Here is a 15,077-nt window from a genome sequence, read left to right on the forward strand (position 1 = left end):
CTAAGACAGAAGAGTTATTGTCCCTCAGGCACAGACATACAAAAAAATCTTGCGGCTTCCTATTCTCACACAGATGGGCACTGTCCTCTGCCTGCAAAGAACCCAGAGAAGAGCCAGCTTACAAATATTGCCTTGCCTTCCATACTATTTCAATTCTGATTATAGGACATTTACTGTTTCTTCAGAGCTCTCACTGACTGTGCATCAAGGAGCAGGGTAGTGACAAATATCTAAAGGCTAATGTTTGAAATAAAAGAATCCTAAAAACAAGTGACATTTGGCATTGTGGGAAAATATTATTGGTATGTGCTTTGGAGTCAGGTGGGTCTGGATTTGAATTTCTCAACTTGTGACTATGGGTTCTTAGCCTCTCTCAGCCACCATTTACTCATCTTCAAAATGGCATAATAATAATACCTATCTCATAGTATAATGGTGAGGATGAACAGAGTTCAGCCTGGCATAGCTCTTCATAAATAGTAATGTACATGGTTACACTTGCTTGGGTATACTTTTCTTTAACAACAACAACAACAATAACAATTTTACTTTGTATAGTGATTAATAGCTTTTGACTTTGAAGTCACATTATGTAGGTTTGAATCCTGGCTGTTAGCTGTGCAACCTTGGGTGAACTCTAACTTTCCGTTACTCTGTTGAGAGTTTTAAACTGGTTTATGTTTTCTAAAGCATCTTGGCTCATGATAGTGGCTTGATACACAACAACTATTGGTGCCAGTAATAAAGCGAATATATCTTCAGGTATCATGTTTACATCAGTCTACACAGACTCATTGCCTTCCTATTGTACTTAGAATAAACTCTAGACTCTTCTACATGGCCTATAGAGTTCTACATGATCTGGCCCTGCCTACTTAACCTACCTCAAATCCTGCCACTTTCTCCCTTTGTGTCCTCTGGGACTGCGATATTGGTCTTGTTATTATTCCTCAAGCAAACTGTGTTCTTTCTTGCTTCAGGGTCTTTGCATTTGCTATTCCCTCTCTCTCTGTTCCAGATCTTCCAATTTGTGGCTCCTTTTTGTCATTTGGGTTTCAGTTCAAGTGTTGCCTGCTTAGAGAAGCCCTCCTCAACCATGCAATATAGTTTCCCCATGCCCTAGTCACTCTGTTTTATTATCCTGCTTTAGCTTTTGCAGCATTTATTGCTATATAAAATTATTTTCTTTGACTTCATGTTTATTGTCAACTTCCCCCACTAGAGTATAAGCTGCATGAGGGCAACCACTTTATCTTTTTGACTTATTAGTGTATTGCAGCAACTAGAATAGGACTTGAGCAATAGTAGAATAAATATTTGTTGGATGGATGGATGGGTAGAGGGAAGGAGACACATGCCAAAGATCTTCACTCTGACTTTTGGGAATGTCATTATGGTTGGAAGTGGTATTCCCCCACTTCCAAAGGTATAGATCTGCGGGATTACAGGACAATGGCTCATTAGAGTGGATTACATCTCTTACAGGAAAGAATCCCAATGCACTATCATCCTGCATAGAATTGCCTTGGGAAACTGCTTTGGACGCCTAGAGATATACTATTAGACAACCACAAGTGTGGCTCCATGAGGTAAACCTCTTTCTTACATTGAATTACCCAGATAATTTCATATGTCATCTGCCTCACTTTGTGTGTAGATAACATTTGGAATGCTTTTTAATTTCAGTTGAACAGGCTTTAGAAGGCAAGGGGGTATTAGATGCCTGGCTTGATAACTAATAGTGAGCCAGAGTTAGGAAATAGCTTACCTGTAAACATATGGATGCCAATAGTGGCAAACATTAGCAAACTCCACAGAGGAGCCTGGGCTTGACAATTTTATTATATGTTGGAATTTAGTAAGAAAATAATTGAGGGTCTCTGAAAAAATTAGCAATAGCAATGTGCTGTTCCTACAGAATTAACAAAGACAGAACGTGCTTGACTGAGAAACTTGGTTCATTTGGTTTCTTTTTTATCTTTTATTGTTTGTTTGAAAATATTAGTAAGGTAGGAAAGGGTCTAGAAATAAACCAGGACATGGTGGTCCCTGATAATTGGGTCTATCTAAATCTCTCTAAGCAAGTAGAGGGATTGGAACTCTCCCCCAAGTCTCAGTCATCTCTTGGTCAAGAATTCTCATGGTTTGTGCTTCTTGCACTCCTCTCAAAGCCCCTAAAATTAGTATGATGACAAATTAGAAGAAGGAAGTGTCGAAATTAGAGGGGGAACTTATTTGGTGGTGTTTCCAAATGCTGGTTATTGGGCTCTGGAGAGTCTCATTCACAGAGGTCTGCATCTTTAATAAGCTCCCCAGGTGTTTCTGATGCAGATATTTCTGAACTATGTTTTGAGAAACACTCATTTAGTGTTTTTCACTTAATGATATTTTAAAAGTTTAGTGTAACCCAAACTTTACACTCTCATCAGTCCTCCTCTTCCTCTCCTGTCTTTCAACTGCAGAAGGTTGATTAGATGGTTGCCTATTATTTACCACTGGGCAAGAGAAAGCCTCTTATAGGGTATTAGCTCCCTTTCTTACTACACATGTGCAGTTGTTTATTAGGCAGCCTCTTGGTGTCTTTTTTGTTCCTATTCTTCAATACTACAGTGTATACCAAAATTTCCTCCCAACTATAGTGGCTAAAGTGTTGTAATTCATTGTTCTTACCAATCAGGGGTCAATGTAGGTGCTAGGGTCTGAATGTTTGTGTTTCTCCCAAATTCATGTGTTGAAAGCTAATCCCCAAGGTGATATTAAAAGGTGGGGCCTTTGGGGCTGATTAGGTTATAAGGGTGGTACTCTTATGAATGTGATTAGTATTTTTATAAAAGAGACCCCACAGAGCTCCCTAGCCCATTCTGCCATGTGAAGAACAATGAGGAGTCTGTGGCCTAGATGGGAGCTGTCCTCCAACCATGTTGGTACCTGATCTCAGACATCCAGCCTCCAGAAATGTGACACAATTTTTTTCTGTGGTGTATAAGTCAGCCAGTCTGTAGCATTTTGTTATGACATCCTGAATGGACTGACAGTGGGTGTCCTAGTTATTGGTTTACATAGTTTAAAGCTCTCATAGCAACTAAAATTTAAATGAAGAAACTCAGGCACAAAACTTCAGTGCAAACTTCAGAGCCCTTCCTTGAACTCCATCCAAATGCATGCAACACTAACCTCTCTATCCCAGCCACCATGCCTCCCATATTCTGTCCCATAGCAACAGGGGACCTGGCACCTGTTAGAAAAATGAATAAAGGAGGGTTTCGAGAGTTAGCTGAATTTGAGCTGAGCCTGGAAACACAGGGAGGACATCTTCCTGTGTTTGATACAGTTGGAGACAAAGTGCAGTCTGGAAAATGGTAGCAATATGAAGATAATCACACATGAGGTGGAGCCTCTTCCCAACTTAATAAATACATATCAGAACCATTTGGAGTGAGAAGGGGAAGAGATATGTTAAAATGAAGATTCTAGGGCCACAGGCTCTGAGATTTTTCAGGTTTTTGATTTCATAGGTCTTAGGAGGGACTTATGAATCTTAATTTTAACAAGCCCCAACCCAAGTGATTTTGATACAGGTGTTTCACGCAGAACACTTTGAGAAACACTGGCCTAGTCCGATAATAGCTTTGCACAGATGTGGAAATTAACAGGGAGGAAAGTGACCTGTTGGTTAAAAGTAACCATTCTGGAAATGCTGTAAAAGATTCTTCCATCTGAGGTGGGCTGTGAGCCATACTCCTTAAAGTCTCTCCTAATTTGTACTTGGCTGTAAATTTAATACCCATTTTATGATACTTGAAAGAGATGCATAATTTCATGGTTTGGCCATTACTGCTGGCATTAAAGAAATGACTATTACTTGTACTTAATATATCTTTCCAAGTTTCTTAATGACTTTGAAGCATATAGCATAAGTGCTACTCTGTTTGAATATGGAGCACAAATGCCGAAAGCGAACACCTGTTCTCTTGGGGTGGGTTTGACAGGCAATAGTTCCCTTCTTCCTTCAGGCATTCTAGCTCCCCTCCTTCCTCTTGCCCCAGATGTTTTGACCATATGAACAAGAATGGTACCTTTATCCCAAGTCTCTCCCACTGTTCCTTAGACCTTCATTAATCTCCAGGTACCCTGAAGCTCTAACTTTACAGTTAGCTAATCCTTGGAAGGCAGGTAGCAGAAATAACACAACTGTTAGGGATCGGAGGAATTACTTTAGGAGCTGAAATAAGGAAAAATAATTCATGCATATACTAATATGAACTTCTCTCTCCACCCTCATGTTTAGAGGGCAAGTGTGTGGGAAGTAGCGGTGGTATGAGAAATGTTACTTCTACACCACCCTTGGTAAACAACTTTAATTCCTGACTATCATCTCTCTATATTTAATAAAGGATCAGAATATGGCAAAGAGGGAAATGCATTATAATTTAGATTTATAATATTGTGTTGTCTCCTGATTCCTTGAGTTCAGAATGGTTGAGGTAGATATGCAAGAGAGCGTGATTTGTGAAAGAATGAAATGTGCAGTTTCCATTTACAATTTTCTTTCCCTGTAAATATAAGATTTAGGACTGAAACACTATTAGTTCAGAATAAGAAAGCTAAGACACCTAAAGTATCATAGGACTCATTTCTTCCCACAAGTCTGGATTGCACTGGGCATTGAGAGTTTGGATGTGGGCGAGGGTAAGAAAGAGACAGAGATGAGAATAAACAGCTGATCAGGAGGAGAGAGTGAGTATTAACAATTTTCCTCCTTTTCTTTTTTGGTGAGTGGCTAGCAGTACTACCTCCTTTAAATTAATCTTTTTTTTTTTTTTTTCTGTCCTGACTAGGACAAAATGTGTTCTGTTTAAGAATCTCTTGGGAGTTTGGGGTAGAGCGTGAGGGATGAGTGAATACTGAATAGATTTAGTGAAGCATCTTGCCAATTATTTTGCATAAAAATTGTGAAAGATCCACAGAGACTTGGTTCTCCTTCCAGTTACTCTCATAGCTTTCTTGCATGCTGACTTGTCATAACCTCCAAGGGAATTACTTCTATAAACAGATAATGCATACCAGCATAAGGGTGCAATGGGGGAGAAACTTTCAGCATATAGATTGATTTAAGAACACATATTTAGATTTCATAGAATAATTATTGAGATGATTATGGAGATAAATGGCATGCCATGTTAGTAATTGAATATTGCATAAACAAGATATAGTGACTATGATTATAGTTCTATAAATACCTTGATAGGTATGTTAAGAGAAGTCAGTGAGCCACGGAGTATTTCACCAAAGGTCAATATTTCAAGCAATCTATAAGGTGACACTGACTGTGAATAACTACCCCTTTCATTCTCTCTAGAATATAGGTAGTAAATAGAATTATGATCTTCATGGTGCCTCCTTTTTCTCAGTTGGTATAAAGATGTCCATCAGCTAACAACATATTCTGGACATGTACTTTATGTGTTGGCCTGTACTAGATTCTCTAGGAAACTTAATATTTCATGTCACTAAAAATTAACTGAGTTATAGTAAATATTGATTACATGCCCTACACATAAAACTAATAATCTCAATAGTAAATGGTATAGAACTTTCTTCACCTTATTTAGGTTACTAGGATACTAGACGATATAATGCAATAATAAGTGTTATGAGACTTTCAGTTTAGCAGCTATGGTGTAGGGTAAAACATCTGCATTTGGAGTCAAAACTACTCTCTGCTTGTTGCTAGTTGTGTGACCTTGAACAAGGCACTTCATTTCTCTGGTTCTCAATTCTCTCACTTGCAAAATGGGGATAATGATGATACTCCCTCTCATAGCTGATGGTGGGGATGGAAAACATCAAGTAGGGAACATGAAACATCTGATTCAGAGCAGCAGCCCAGTTAATGTTTGCTTTCCTTCTACAAATACAAAGCAGTGATTGAATTCATTAACTTGATTTAATGATTTTAACTTGGCCCATACTTAATCCACTGAGCTACGTCAGCCAGGGCATCTATTTCCCATACCATTCTTAACTTCATCCTGTCTATTTTCTAGCTACCATTTATGCTTCTTATTCCCTGTACCTATCCCCCCATCCTCCCCTTCCCCGTCCCCACTGATAGCCCTCCATGTGATCTCCATTTCTGTAATTCTGTTCCTGTTCTAGTTGTTTGCTTAGTTTGTCTTCATTCCTGTTTTTAGGTTCAGTTGTTGATAGTTGTGAGTTTGTTGTCATTTTATTGTTAGTACTTGCAATCTTCTTCTTTTTCTTAGATAAGTGCCTTTAACACTTCATGTAATAAGGGCTTGGTTTAACTCTAACTTGACCTTATCTGGGAAGCATTTTATCTGTCCTTCCATTCTAAATGATAGTTTTGCTGGATACAGTAATCTTGGATGTAGGTCCTTGCCTTTCATGACTTGGAATACTTCTTTCCAGCCCTTTCTTGCTTGCAAGGTTTCTTTTGAGAAATCAGCTGACAGTCTTATGGGAAGTCCTTTATAGGTAACTGTCTCCTTTTCTCTTGATGCTTTGAAGATTCTCTCCCTATCTTTAACCTTGGGTAATGTATTTATGATGTGTCTTGGTGTGTTTCTTCTTGGATCCAACTAATTTGGGACTCTCTGAGCTTTCTGGACTTCCTGGAAGTCTATTTCCTTTGCCAGATTGGGGAAGTTCTCTGTTATTTTTTCAAATAAGTTTTCAATTTCTTGCTCTTCCTCTTCTCCTCTGGCACCTCTATGATTCAGATGTTGGAACATTTAGAGTTGTCCCAGAGGTTCCTAAGCCTCTCCTCATTTTTTTGAATTCTTGTTTCTTCATTCTATTCTGCCTGAATGTTTATTTGTTCCTTTTGTTCCAAATCATTGGTTTGAGTCCTGGTTTCCTTCTCTTCACTGTTGGTTCCCTGCATATTTTGCTTAATTTCATTTTGTGTAGCCTTCATTTCTTCCTTCATTTTGCAACTGAGCTCAATCAATTCTGTGAGCATCCTGATTACCAGTGTTTTGAACTCTGCATCTGATAGGTTGTCTATCTCTACATCACTTAGTTCTATTTTTGAAGCTTTGATCTGTTCTTTCATTTGGGCCATATTTCTTTGTCTTGTGGTGACTATTATGTAGTAAGGGGTGGAGCATTAGGTATTCACCAGTGCGGGGCAACCCATCCTGTGCTGCGTTGTGACACTGTATGTGGGTGAGGGGTCCAAGAGGGAACAATGCTGCTTACCAGGCTCTCAGCCAGCTTTCAGTCACTTCCCCAACTTCCCACAAGCAAATTTGGCCCTTCTGGTGTTGATTCTCAGGTGGATGGGCTTGTGTTCATTCTAGGACCCTGTCAGTCTCTCCAATGAACTATCCTGTGAGGCTGGTAGTTTGTCCTGCCATCACAATTCCCACAGGTCTTTACATCTAGAGTTTTTGAAGCTTTATTTCCCTGTGCTGGAAATTTGGGTTGCGTGGTCTGTGTTGCTCCACAGTTGTTCCTCCTCATTTATCTGCATGCAAATATGGGACCTCCTGGTCTACCAGCCACCGCTTGCCATGTGTTCCATCAGCCCTGGCTACCTGTTTCTGCCCCTCCTAGTAGTGTAAATGAATGTTTCTTCTTTAACTCCTTGTTTGTCAGTCTTCCATACAGTTCAATTTTCTGGTAGTTCTCATTTTTTGTTTATAAATTTGTTGTTGTCCTTTTAGTTGTGCAAGGAGGCAAAGTGTATCCACCTATGCCACCATCTTGGCTGGAAGTCTAAGTTCCACTCTTGACAAAAGTCCTGTTGGTTGCCATCTGCTGCTCCTAACAAGCGCCTGGCTTTCCACACAGTGCAACTCTCTGACCTGTCCAGAGTCTATCTGGGTCATGGCTAGTCATGGCCCATCTCTTCTCCCAGCTCCAGGTGTCACCTGGCTGCCCAATGTCTCTAGTACTGTCTCAGCCAGCAACCACTGCCCCAGCTCGGGTGTGCCACCAGCAATGTGTCACTTACTGCCTTTTTATCCCTCCAGCAACTTTACACATACAGGTCTCTCCTGGTGTGGGTCTGGGAGTTCTCTGCTCTGCTCTGGGAGGGAGCTGCTAGGTTGCTATCACTGACCTGGCTGTCCTCCAGTGCTCCCGCTATGGCCACAGTGTCTGGCACAATGCCCGGGAACCTTCTTGTCAGCCTACCAAATCTTACCACCCTTTTTAAGTGTCCTCTGCATTCCTGGGCTTCCAAACTTCATATTAGCTGGGATTCTGTTTGCTGTTCACTCTGTTCTTAAGATTGACTAGGTGTCCCAGTTGGGTGCATGAGCAAGTGGGCTCAGCTCCCACCTACGTTGCTGCTGTCTTCCTTCCCTGAATCCATCATTTCTTCTCTGTGGTCACAGTATAGTTAACAGTGTAAACTTTGATGTCAGGCTTCCAAGTGGTGGCTTGCTTGTTACTTAACTGTGGCATGTAGGTCAGATTATATAGCCTCTGTGTGCTTCAGTTTCATCATCTGTAATTTGAAATAATATTGGTAGCTTCCCACGGGAATGTCATAAAAATTAAATCATGCAAGCAATGTGCTTAGCACAGCACCTGTCCAGATGAAATCACTCAATGCTAGCTATTGATCTTGCTTTGAAATAAGAGGTGAACAGCAGATTTATGTGAATGGTTTACAACAAGAGTGGTACTTTTAGGGAGATAATAGTGTGGACAGTGGAACTTCTGATGTGTTTGTCCTTTTTCCTTACTAGTTCTCTAGGTCCCTAATATTCTTTGGTACCTGGAAGCAGTAATTATCATTATAACAAAATTATAAAGCCCATGAATTCACTCAACAACAAATGTTCAATGAGTACCCACTAAACACTACAAAATGTGCTGGGTACCAGATATAAAACCCAAAATATCATGGTTCTTCCTGTTATGGAGCTTGTAATTTAGGTCATTCGTAGTGTTCTATGCTTGATGCTAGGGGAACATCCACTATGGCCTTGAGATGTTTGTAATCTTATTGACCCACCTTAAATACTTTCTGGAGCAAGACAAATTTTAACTGGAAAAACAGTAACAATTTAGTGGGGTTGATCATTGGTACAAGGAAATAAATGATACAGTATGGTGTAGTTTAGCACCATGTGAGTGGCACAGATTATGCTAGAAAAGTTCAAAGGAAGAAATGATCAGCAAGGGGGATTTATGATTTAATTGATTCCAGAATCCTGGGGGCAGAGCTGGGGACTGGAACATGGGCCAGATTTTACAGTGTAAGAGGTACTTAGATGTTAGGGAACAAGGGGATTATAAGTAATTGAGCAAAGTCAAGGAGGCAGAAATGTGTGTGGCAAGTTTAGGGAGCTCAGACTATTTTGACCAAAAGAGAGACTTTTATATAGGTTGTTATATAGTTGAGGAAGTAGACAGGAACCTTATTTTGGAAGAATTTGAATACCCCGCAAGTTACGTTAAAAGTTTTTAACACTTAAAAAGTTGTGAGAATAGGGAGATAATATGTACAAATCAAGGTTATTTTGGAAGCTGGAGATTTCAATGTATTATATGCTGAGTTGCTTGGGTACATATTTGAGTAGAATTATCAGTAATGAACAATTGTAATACTATTTACCCAAGGGGAGGAAGACTAGGTTGGTAATAGTTGTGACTGAAAGAAGTGGTTCAGCACTTCACTTCTCCAAATTTAGTCTAAGGGATTAAGTAGACAGCAGCGTCAAGGTGTGTGTACACAGATGTGTATCCCAGCATCTTAAACATACTTTAAACAAACAAAACATTACAAATGAGGTTGAAATCTCCTATTTTAATCCCTCCTCTCCTATATCCCATTTTCTTTTTTCCCTACCCTGTGCTATCATGAATTTAATATTAACCATCTCCATGCATGTTTTTATTTTTTTACATGTACTTTGAATGCATCCACAAACAATATAAATTGCAATTTGCAAGTTTTTAACTTTCTATAAATGGCATCATACTGCACGTATCCTTCTCAAACATCATTTTTGAAATTTATTTAGTCAATATATGTAGCTGTAATTGGGTAGTTCTCAAACCTCAGCATCCATCAGAATCACCTAGAGGGCTTGTTAAACCACACCTTGAAGCCTCCTACTCCCAGAGTTGCGGATTCAGTAGGAGTGGGTTGGGTCCCAGGAATTGACATTGCTGGCAAATATCTGGGACCACATGGTGAGAGCCACTGCTCTAGTTCCTTCATTTTAGCTAAAAAATGATATTTAATTTCCGAATGTGCTACAAGGTACTTATCTGTTGTTCACAATTATAAGCAATGTAGTAGTGAACACTTATTTGTGTACTTCTGTCCCTTTGTGCCCTTGTGTGACTTTTTCTAGTATATACTTATACAGGAGATATTGCTGGATGGTAGGGAATGCACATCCTCAACTTTGAGATTTTACCAAATTATTCTTTAAACTGGTCACACCTACTTATACTCCTCCCCCATCCAATATACACAGCCCTGTATCAGATTTCCAGTTGTTCTACATCCTTGCAAAAAACTTGGTAAGGTCATATTTTTAAATTTTAGCAATCTGATTCATATTCCATTGTTGTTTTAATTTACATTTCCTTGTTCATTAGGATGTTGACTATCTTTTTATGTTTTATTGCCCTTTTGGGTTTATATACATTTTGTAGTGTTTTGGATTAGTGCTGTGCAATAGAAATATAATGTGATCACATATATAACTTAAAATTTTCTAGTAACCACATTAAAGAAAGTAAAAAGAAATAGGTGAGTTGAATTTTAATCATATATTTATCCAATATATAAGTTTAAAAAATCATTTTAATATTTAATCCATATAAAATTATAAATGAGATATTTTACATTATTATTTCACACTTCACCTTAAAAAATCTTGTATTTCACATTTATACTTACCTCAACTATGACCAGCCACATTTCCATATTGTAAAATACAGTTCTAGTGTCTGATGGCTTTTAGTATATACAAATTATAAAATAATTTCACTTACTTTATAACTTGTTTTTTTACTTTGTATATGTTTATTTATATTGTATAAACTTTTTACTTTTACTTATTTTTTATCCTCACACGAGGACATACTTGTTGATATTAGAGAGGGCAGGGGGGGGGAGACCGAGAGAAATAAGCATTGATGTGAAAGAGAAACATCTATCAGTTGCCTCTCATACCCGTGACCAGTAATTGAACCCACAACGTTTTGGTCTATGAGACAACACTCCAACCAGCTGAGCCACCCACCCAGGAATAGTCCCTGTTCTTAAATAAAATCTGAGGAAATATAAGGAAAAAGTTGTCTGGCCAGGGCAAAACATTTTGCTTTTAATATAATCACATTTACAAATGTTTCTGTTATGATGTACTTTTTTTGTATCTTGTTTAAGAAAACGTTCTTACCCCCAAATCATAAAAATGTTCTGCAAAAGTTTGCCAAGTTTTTAGTTTTTCTTTTAACATTGAACATTTTAACCCAGTGGGAATTTCTTTTTATTAATGTTGTCAAGTGGTGATTTAATTTAAAACATTTTTCATATAATGAACCAATTGTTCCATAACTATTACCAAATAATCTATTTGTAGTGATACCTCTCTTATACTTCAGGTTTCCATAGATTATGGGTTTCTTTCTATGCTTTATATTCTGTTCCATTGGTCTATCATTGTAGCAATACCAGTGTTTTAATTACTAATACTTAAAAATAAATTTGGTACTTGTTAGGGTGATTCTCTCCACCTGTTTTTCTTTAAAATTTTCTTGGCTAATTTTGGCCTCCTGCTCTTTCCTATGAATTTTAGGATTAGCTTATCAAGTCCCATGAAAACTCATTTTTTTATTTTCATTGAACTTATACTGAATTTATATGCTATTTAGGGGGAATTAGGGTCTTCATGATACTGAGTTTTGCCATCCAGAGTCATGCTTTATTTCTTTATGCATAAAAGTCATATTTACTGTTAATGAAGTTTTATAATTTCTTCCAGAAAGGTTAGACACATGTTCTGTTTTTTTCTAGATTCCTTAGTTTTTTTTATTACTGTTGCAAATGGTATCTTTTAAAAATTAATGTTTTCTAGTTTTTGCTTGCTAATGTACAAGAATGCATTAATATTTTTATTTTTTGTATCTTTGTAACTTTTACTTTGCAATCTTGGTGCGTCCTGTTTATGTAAAAATTCACATAAAGTTCAATTTTCTTTGGTATAGATTTCTATGAAGTTAAACAAATGCATAGAGTTGTGGAACCACCACCACGACCAAAATGTAGAACAGTTCTATCACTCCCTAAAATTCCCTCATCCTGCCACTTTCTAGTGAACCCTTCTCTTCATGTCCATCCTCTGGCAATCACTTCTCTGTTCTCTTTCTCTATCATTTTGTCATTTGGAGAATATCATTTCACTGCAAACACACTATTTACCCTTTGGAATCTGTGTTCTTTCACTTAGCAATCTCTTGCATATATTAATAACATTGTTATTATTTTTGCTGCATTGGATTCCATTGTATAGTTGTACTATAATTAATGTTCATTCACCAGATGAAAGATATTTGAGTTTCTGTGGTTTAGCAATTATGAATAAAGCAGCTATAAATATTTGCATACAATATTTTATGTGAACTCTTACTTTAATTTCTTTTGGATAAATATCTAGGACTCAGGATAAATATGTTTAATTTTATATAAGAAACTGTTAAAGTACTTACCAATGTAACTGTACCATTTTACATTCCCACCAGTGATGTGTAAGAACTCCAGTTGTACCAGTTGTTCCACATCCTTGTCAGCACTTGATATTGTTCTAGTTTTACTTTATTTTTTTTGTTTTGTTCTTTGACCATTCTCATAGGTGTGTAGAGATATTTTTTTTTTATTTTTTTTTATTTTTTTTTTATTTTTATTTTTTTATTTTTTGCTTTTTTTTTTTTTTATTGTTATTTAATTACAGTTGTATGCCTTTTCTCCCCATCCCTTCACCCCACCCCAGGTGAACCCACTTCCTTCCCCCCTCTCCACCCTCCCCCTTGGATTTGTTCATGTGTCCTTTATAGTAGTTCCTGTAATCACCTCTACCCACTGTCCCCGCCCCCACCCCCCACCCCCGCCCTTGCTATTGTTACATTGTTCTTAACTTCAATGTCTCTGGTTATATTTTGTTTGCTTTTTCCTTCTATTGCTTATGTTCCAGTTAAAGGTGAGATCATATGGTATTTGTCCCTCACTTCCTGGCTTATTTCACTTAGCATAATGCTCTCCAGTTTCATCCATGCTGTTGCAAAGGGTATAAGCTCCTTCTTTCTCTCTGCTGCGTAGAATTCCATTGTGTAAATATACCATAGTTTTTGGATCCACTCGTTTGCTGATGGGCACTTCGGTTGCTTCCAGTACTTGGCTATTGTAAATTGTGCTGCTATGAACATTGGGGTGCACAGATTCTTTTGGATTGGTGTTTCAGTGTTCTTAGGGTATAATCCCAGCAGCGGAATTACTGGGTCAAAGGGCAGTTCCATTTTTAGTTTTCTGAGGAAATTCCATACTGTTTTCCACAGTGGCCTCACCAGTCTGCATTCCCACCAACAGTGCACGAGGGTTCCCTTTTCTCCACATCCTCTCCAACATTTGTTTGTGGATTTGTTTATGTTGGCCATTCTGACTGGTGTGAGATGATACCTCATTGTGGTTTTAATTTGCATCTCTCTGATGGCTAGCGATGCTGAGCATCTTTTCATATGTCTCTGGGCCTTCTGTATGTCTTCCTTGGAGAAGTGTCTGTTCAAGTCCTTTGCCCATTTTTTAATTGGGTTGTTTGTCTTCCTGGAGTGGAGTCGTGTGAGTTCTTTATATATTTTGGAGATCAGGCCCTTGTCTGAGGTATCATTGTTTATTTTATTGTATTTTAAATTTTTATTTCCTTAATGACCAATGATGCTACACATATTTTTGCATACTTATTTGCTACCTATAGCAAAGTCTGGTAAAGTCTGGTAAAATATTGTGCCCATTTAAAGATTTCCAAATTAAATGTATTGAGGTGACATTGGTTAATAAAATTTTATAGGTTTCAAGTGTACGATTCTATGATATATGATCTGTATATTGTATTGTGTGCCCACCACCCAAAATCAAATCTTCTGTCATCACATATTTGACCCTATTTATCCTTAATGCCCCCCACATCCCACCTCTCTGATAACCACCATACTTTTGTGTGCGTCTATTAGTTTTTGTTTGTTTCTCCTGTTTGTTCATTTGTTGCTTTCAGTTTATATCCCACACATGAGTGAAATCATGTGGTTCTTCACTTTTCCTGTCTGGCTTATTTTACTTAGCATGATATGCCCATTTTTAAGAATTGGATTGATTGGCATTCTTATTGTTGAGTTTTGAGAGTTCTTTATGTATTCTGGATAAAAGTCCTTTGTCAGATATGATTTACAAATATTTTCTCCTAATCTGCTGCTTTTCCTGTTATTCTTTCATCAGTGTTTTACACAGAGCAAACATTTCAAATTTTGATGGAGTTCAGTGTATTAATATTTATTTTATGGATCATACTTTTGGCATCATGTCTAAGAGTTCTTTGCTGAACTGAAGATCACAAAAGTTTTATCTTACGTTTTCTCGTATAAGTTTTGTTTTTACATTTAGGTCCAGACTTATTTTTATTTAATTTTGGTATAGAGTGCAAGATAATGGATTTAAGTTCACTTTTTGGCATGAGTGTCCAAACTTTCCAACATATTTGTTGAAAAGATTATCTACTATCTATTAAAATGTCTTTGCACCATTGTCAAAATCAGTGACTGTGTGGGACTACTTTGCATTTTTTAATAAAGAGCTCTACTGAGATCTAACTTCTATACCACAAAAATGCAACTTTTTTATTATTACTCTTGTTTATTATATTACAGTTGTCCCAATTATTCCCTATTTGCCCTCCTCTACCCAGCCCACCCCCTGCTCCCAGAGTCATTCCTCACACTGTGGTCCATGTCTATGGTTCATCCATACATGTTCTTGGACTAATCTTTTCACCTTCTTTCCACCATTTCCCCCACTCACTCCTTTCTGGCAGCTG

The sequence above is a fragment of the Desmodus rotundus genome, chromosome X (genome assembly GCF_022682495.2).
Source record: "Desmodus rotundus isolate HL8 chromosome X, HLdesRot8A.1, whole genome shotgun sequence".
In the NCBI taxonomy this organism is placed as follows: Eukaryota; Metazoa; Chordata; class Mammalia; order Chiroptera; family Phyllostomidae; genus Desmodus; species Desmodus rotundus.